The following is an 8,041-nucleotide window of genomic DNA, read 5'->3' on the forward strand; positions in this document are numbered from 1 at the left end:
TATGTTGGAATAATAACGTCTAGACTTCAGGGATGATTCTACAGGATATTTGAAGCAAAAGATCAAGATTCATCTACACAATAGTAAAATGGGGCCCATAATAACTCAAGAAGAAAATGGAATCAAAACATGCACCCCTTGCTGAAAATTTCTGTATGCAGTATGCACACTTTCTTATCAACACATCCTCACACCGACAGAATTAGGCGATTGCCAATGACTAGAAAAATGGCATATAAGAGCGATATTTTTAACGCACAAAACTACTTTGTCAGGGTTAGAAAGGGATCATAGATTGGTTTTAAATTGGTCACAGATGTCATGATATGAAGCTGATTTTGTTATGCTTACTTAATTATGCTGCTATAGGCCTAGTCTGCCGTGAGATAATACTGTTCCAGATACTCTGAGCTTCTGTCCTCTCTACCTATGTCTCATCAATGACATCAACTTCTTCCCCGGAGTTGTTTGTGTTTTGTCGTCTCGCTGATCTCTGCTGATCGTGGTGGGGTCTGCTGCCGTGGTCCTGCATGACGCTTCCTTATTATTATATATACTAGTATATAAATTATAAAATTTGTAGCCATATAAACATTATCAGTCATATTTATCATTGTAAATATTACCACTACTCATCATTGATCATATTTACCACCATAATTATTATCATCATTATCATATTCGGTCACCTGAGCTGTACTTGTTTCTATTCTCTATCATATTAACTGCGATAACATAAGTCATATTCACATTAATATAGATATTAATATAGTTACTGTTACTTTTGTGGTTGCTTGCATCTCTGACTGTCTGTCCGTCTTTGTGTCTCTCTGTCCATCTCCATAGAGCTGGGTCTGTCCGACGTTCCTGCCTGTTAAAGGGAAGGTTTTCGGTGCCACTGTGTGCACAAAACAGCTGGATTAATACTGTATATAATTACTATAATAATTACTACTACTTTTATTAAAGATAGTGCAACTTGGGGGAATTGTTTGGTCTCTGTAAATAATAAATAAGTCATAGAGTGCGGTCTTTACCTACTCTATATGTAAAGTGTATTGAGATAACTTTTGTTATGATTTGGCACTATAAAATAAATTGAATTAAATTGAATGATGTGACGGACAGAGGTTGTTAAAGCTAAAAACGTCACGCTTCTCTTTTGGTTTCTCAAGGGACACATACTCCGGTCTGCTGTGTGAAAGTCCAGTTGCTCGCTGCGATTAAAAACAATGACAGCCATGAGAATGAACCAAACCGCTATATATAGTCAACAAACGACGCTGTTCACATGCGTCATCATTTGTCATCTTTATGTTAATACGTATATTTATCATAGGACTTTTAAACTGTGTCATGAAGAACCATAAGTCACTTTTCAAAATCTCTGAGAAGCAGAGGGGAGAGGAAGAAAATGAGAATGTCACTTTGACTGACTATGAAGACATTTCTCTGTAACTCATGTTCTTTCTGATGTCCTCGGATCTCTTTTCCTCACGTCTCTGTGTCTCCCTCGCTTTCACCTGTCCAATATTAACTGGTGTTTCGGTAATGTCTCATGAGCCAGGGATGGCATTTCTGCATGCTGAGAGGCACTTAAACAAACACACCTGTAGGTCTTTACTCTCATGTTTGGCGTTTTCTCTCTGGAATTTTGCATTTCTCTGTTGATTGAGCGTGTCTGAGATATTCACAGTACAGCACCTCCACCTGCTTTATAATCCAAAATAACATGGAGATTTCACTTATCACAATGTGACCTTTAAAAAAAAGATTTGAAAGCCTCAGAGCTTGAGTAGATGATAGATATTGTTCTTTGTAGCACGGTGGTCACGCAAGTTCCTCGTATGTTTAACAACCAGCTGCCTACTCTACTTACTGCACTACTCTAGCTTTACAGTAGATACAGCATAGACATACACATGCATTTTTAAGTGTATTGTAAGCAGACAGTATGTTTACTGTTATTGTGGAGCTGACCCCGGTGGTGGCACTACACACTATGATGCACATCCTCCTGTGACAGGAGAGAAAAAGGGAAAATAACAAAAGATGAGAACACAATGACGATGCCATATAAACATACCGTACTTCTCCCAGCAGACAATAATTCACTGTTGTTGTTTTTCTTTGTTTTTTCAATTTTCCTTCAAAAGACCGGAGGCAATAATGTGGCTTCCTGGACACAGTGTGATATATCTAAACATTCACATGGGTTTTATAGGCCAAATGCTGAATAATGCTGATTTTCATTTTTTTTTTACAAGCAGTTTATTTAAACACAAATTAGACATTTGTAGGCTTTGTCGAGGCCTGAATATGAAAACCAGTTTAGAAGACAGAAAGACACATGACAAGAAAAGAGACATAAGCAATTTGGACTCCACTCCAAATTATGGAAAACCTCTCTAAAGTCAGCGTGATGGCTGTTACAGCACACTATCAATTAGTTATCTTTAGTTGGGGCACATAGTGAGAGACACCTTAGCCATTTTCCCATATGAACTCCAGACAACGTCCGATGAATCGGGTCCAGACATCGTTTCTTTTTCACACATGTAGCACACAACAGGAAATTTGTCAGAGTCAGATGTGTTCTCATTTACTGGGAAGTACTTGCTGGGTAGAGTGTGCAGAAGGAAGGATACGGCCTTAAAATTGAGAAAATTCGGATGCAGTGAAATTTAGGCTGCTCTACATGCCACTAGACTTTCTGCGCACTGGTCCCCCGAAGCATGTAGCTCACATAATCTTCCAGTGCCGCAACTGAACCAACAAACTTCAGCATGCAGAAGTCAGTCAACAGAAGCTGTGGCACAAAGACCAAGAGTTTAATTTTAAAGAAAATGTTTTACTTGTATTTCTTTGCCCCCTAATATACTTTACAATCTACTGAGTTTCACAAGAATTGACAGGCTGATCCCGTCAATGGCAAAGAAGAGTGTCATGCAGCCAATAATATTTTCACAGCATCCTGGGTTCATCCTGGGTTCGCTCTGCCCAGGGCACTGGTTTCATATAGCATATATTACATGAGCATCTTGTTAGTCCCTCCACTGAACGCCAACAGCCTGTCTGGTTGGCTGACCTCTCCCTGGCCCCTGATCTTTACCCCTTGGCTGGCAGTCAACACAGCGGTTGCAAAGAGAAAAATGACAAGCCTGCAAATATACACTTTAAGTGTGGCTGATAACAAATGGACAAATGTTGGGATCTACTATTTTGTCTGCACTAAAACTAGATATGTCAGCCGTGGTTATGGTGTAAAGGGGCAAGTGCACAATATGGCTTCAAGCCTAGCTTTTAAAATACTTATTTCAGCAACATGTTAAAACCAAGATGAATAACTTCCCATAAAAGAGAAAACTCAGGAGGATAAATGAGGAGGAAGGCTTCTTCTACTAAAGTGAGACAACACAGGTGTCATATACTGTACATCAGAATGAAAAAGGAAGCAGTAGTAGAATCAAAATGGGAAGCGAGACAGTTATGAAATGGAGGACAACCCCCTCTACCTCTGAGCCGGTTGTCAATGTAAATACAGCCTGAAATAATGTGTCCCCCTATAACTTTTGCTCGGAAAAAAGAAACGTCTCCATGTTTACCAACGTTACTAATTATCATCTGAAATATGTGCAAAATAATACCCTTGATGGTAGGACATAATCTGTGATTTTAAGAGAGAGGATGCATTTTGTGGCAGATGGAGAAGAAAATAGAGTCGAAAAAATATGTGTCCCCCTATAACTTTTGATAGAAAAGAAGAACCATCTCCATATTTACCAATGTTAGTTGTTATGATCTAAAATATGTTAAAAAATCAACACCTGGTGGTCGGACATTATCTGTGCATTACAGACAGGGGATACATTTTGTGGCACACTGAAAATCGCATAAAACCCCTATAATTTTTGCTAGGAAAGAAGAAACTTTTCCATGTTCGCCAACAATGTGTGTGTGTGTGTGTGTGTGTATGTGTGTGTGTGCGTGTGACTAAATGCCACAGTTGAGATGTTAACAGCTGTGGGCTACCACACAGCAAGCATAGTAATAGTAGTAACAGTAAATATTCACATCATAATCATCCTAATGAGCAGTGGCACCAGAGCAATTTGAAAGCGCTGTAAGCTCTCTCCCTCCTCCTGCCTTATTATCCAACACTTTTCACTTTTTCCATACAGGTTTTTTTCCCCATTCCCTTACCCTGCCAAATCCTACAGCTGTCATCGCTCCTCTCTTATGAGCATCAGAGTGGTTTCCTTGGTCTTTAAATTTGAGGAAACGATGTGAGACTAGACACAAAAATCTATGAGCGCACACACACACATACCCACACGCACGCCAACCCTGAAGATACATCATAAAGATTTATTTGACTGGTAATATTGCGACAACAGCAAACACAGAGCAGCAGTACATTGGCTGCAGGATTCAGGATGATTAAATGGGTTTAGTTTTACATGAACATATCCCAATGGAAAAAGACTATTCTGATTTATTACAACTTGGATTTTATTTTTGTAGGGTTGGTCATCATTTCTTTTCAGTTGTGACACACACCAAAGAAATTGCTGAGATCAAGGGAACGCAGCAACTTTGCAAAGAGGCAGAAAAGGCACGTTTTACAAGTTCAGGGGCTGACTGTGAACCACAACATGGGGACTAGATTAGAGGACTTTGGGTCTTTAGCTGGGACCTTTGATGCATGCAAGTCCCAGTCTCTCTCTCCCCTCATTTTCTGTAATCTCTTTCTGCCAAGGAGTATTTAAAAGTAGCATAATAATAATAGAATAAAATACCCCAAATATATAGAAAAAACAAACACTAGGTAAACGGACTTGTACTTATATAGCACCTTTCTAGTCTTCTGACTACTCAAGGCGCTTTCACAGTGTTTGTCACATTCATCCATACTGATGGAAGAGGACAACTACATACCATCTAATCTAACCATTCACACCACATTTACACACCCATGCGCAGCACGGGGAGCAATTCAGGGGTTCAGTGTCTTGCCCAAGGACACTTTGTCGTGCGGACCGGGGGATCGAGCTGTCGATCTCTCAAATGGAGGACGACCCAATCTGCCACTGAGCCACAGTCGCCCTGGCAGTCAGATCATACAGGTAATTAGTAAAATGATGGATAGTCGTGTGCGCACACAGTGGTAGGTAATCTGGCTAAACTGTTGGTTTATTAGACATATTCAGGTTGTTTAAATGAAAGTCTCTTGACCTTTTCAGAACTCAGCAACTACTTTTTTGAGAACAATGTTGTAAAAGGAAATCCTGGCCGGTTAAGCTACAGCTAACAAGTCTTTTTATTTACGATTGTCCTCATGATTATTCCAAATATCAGTATTTTAAAAAAAATCTCACAAATTTGTGGAAAAAAAACCTGAAGCCCATGAAGATGTCTTTGTTGTTATTGATTTTTTTTTTTTTTAACCCAACACCTTTAAGTGGATCCATCCATGTAATGTCACAAGTGTGGAAATAATGTATGCAATTATTAATCTACTCTTACAGACCTGGACACTTATCTTCTTCTTTTTTTGTGCAATAACTTAATCCACCACTTAGGTGCCATAATCTAATCTTACTGCTCATTTCTGTCGTATACAGTCATACATATTTTACCTTATACATTTTCTCTACATTTAACTTATTCAATTTCAATTCAATTAAATTTTATTTACATATATATAGACCACACTCTATGACTTATTTATGATTTACATATACCCAACTATTCCCCCGTAGAGTACGGTGGCAACGGAAACCTTCCCTATAACAGACAGGAACATCGGACACACCTAGTTCTGTGGAGGACGGACATCTGTCTGCACCGGTTGGGGAGGAAGAAAAGGAGAGAGAAAGAGAGAAAAGAAAATTTATCTGATTACATTTTCCGTTAAATTTATTTTACCTGTATTCTTACATCTATATCATATATATACTTAACCAAGAGTTTATTGTTTACTGTTTATTGTTTTGTCATACTTTCTGTATTTATTTTGCTAAGAGTTTATTGGTTATCTTGTACTATATTTTTTAATACCTCCCTTGTGTTTTTGTAAGCTGCTGGAAACTCAATTTTCTTGTGGGAGTCATCCCAAAGGGATCAATTAAGAGAAGTCTAAGTCTAATCAAATGAAATCAAAACAGACACAGTGGAACTGAATGAAAAGACAAATTAAATGGACAGTAATGAACTGAAAAGGCACAAATGTGGGGGGAAAGGTCAGAAAAACTGTTTAAAGATAACCAATTTATTATTTTAAAAAGACCTTGCATTACTTAATTGTTTAACTCAACCCTGCTTGACATTTCCATGAAGCTACAATCTTGGAATCACATAGAAGAACAGTTGAGCTTCACAGCCGTAAGTCACTAATGGTTCTGAACACATGAAATTGCAGCAGAGATTTTACAGGAATATGAACCCGGCACCCTTTAGAAATGTCCCCATTATGGCTCGATAGCATACTCAGAAACCTCAGAATCTCTCAATTAAATACCCTCCTGCAGTCCAAGTCTATCTCAGTTGTAAATGGAAATTGAGCTGCTCCCAAAAAAAGTCTAATATAATTACCCTTAAAGCGCAGACAAAACACACTGAACCCCAGACAGGGTTGATGATGATTAAATGATAATTACAGTATCTGCTGATTCTGCCTGACTGATGTGAAGCCATAAATAGTCCATACAGTGAAAGAGTTAAAAGGATTCCTTCCTGAAGTCAGTCAGACGGATGATCAAATTTAACTGGCCTGATTGAGAAAAGTCATGTCTGCTTAGTGTCTACTATAAGCACAGACATATGGTCCCTCATCTGCAATTGGCAGTAACCGTTCTGTGTGTGTACATATGTGTATAACCATATGAGTGTGTGTATGTGTATCAACTCTATATGTAGTTTAAGGGGTGGGGGGGGATGCTCATGTGCACTGAACAGTACACTTACACAGTATGCATTTGCAATCACACAGACTGCATTTTCTGTTTTTTGATCCGCCTTATCCCTTTGTATGTGCTGATCTGAGACGGATAGATAGAAAGAGTGTGTTTCTGTATGTGTGTGTGTGTGTGTGTGTGTGTGTGTCTGCATTCTGCCAGCACCATTTGGCATTTCTCAAACAGCTGTCAGCTTCAGCCAAAGTGTTTCAGCTGACTGATCCTTAAACTGGGCCAATACGTTCCCACACAAAACCCTACATTCCCTGCGCATTGGACACTTTGGGTATATTGCTGCATCTATCTCAACACATCACTCTCCATTCTGCCATCCATTACTCTCTCTAACCATCCACTCTTTCCCCTCTCAATCCCTTACACTTTTTTTGCTCCCCACTCCCACTTTGTATTGTATGCGCTCTGATACAGTTATGTGAAATAGGCTATTTCCTGTGAAAACAAAAAAAACATATAATCTCACTCATCTTCAACCGCTTATCCGGCGTCGGGTCGCGGGGTTAGCAGCTCTAGCAGGGGACCCCAAACTTCCCTTTCCCGGGCCACATTAACCAGCTCTAACTGGGGGATCCCAAGGCGTTCCCAGGCCAGTGTGGAGATATAATCTCTCCACCTAGTCCTGGGTCTTCCCCGAGGCCTCCTCCCAGCTGGACGTGCCTCGAACACCTCCCTAGGGAGGCGCCCAGGGGGCATCCTTACTAGATGCCTGAACCACCTCAACTGGCTCCTTTCAACGCAAAGGAGCAGCGGCTCTACTCCGAGTTCCTCATGGATGGCTGAACTTCTCACCCTATCTCTAAGGGAGACTCCAGCCACCCTCCGGAGAAAACCCATGTCGGCCGCTTGTACCCGCGACCTTGTTCTTTCGGTCATGGCCCAGCTTTCATGACCACAGGTGAGGGTAGGAACGAAGATTGACCGTTCAAGAGCTTTGCCTTCCGGCTCAGCCCCTGCTGCTCTAAAACATATAATCACAACGTTAAACCCAGTTTTTGTTACTATTTATGAGCAGCATTTTTTCAGCATTCAATGTATCTACATTATGCGATTATCTCTCTATATGGTAG

The sequence above is a fragment of the Echiichthys vipera genome, assembly GCF_963691815.1.
Source record: "Echiichthys vipera genome assembly, chromosome: 22".
NCBI classification, from domain to species: domain Eukaryota; kingdom Metazoa; phylum Chordata; class Actinopteri; order Perciformes; family Trachinidae; genus Echiichthys; species Echiichthys vipera.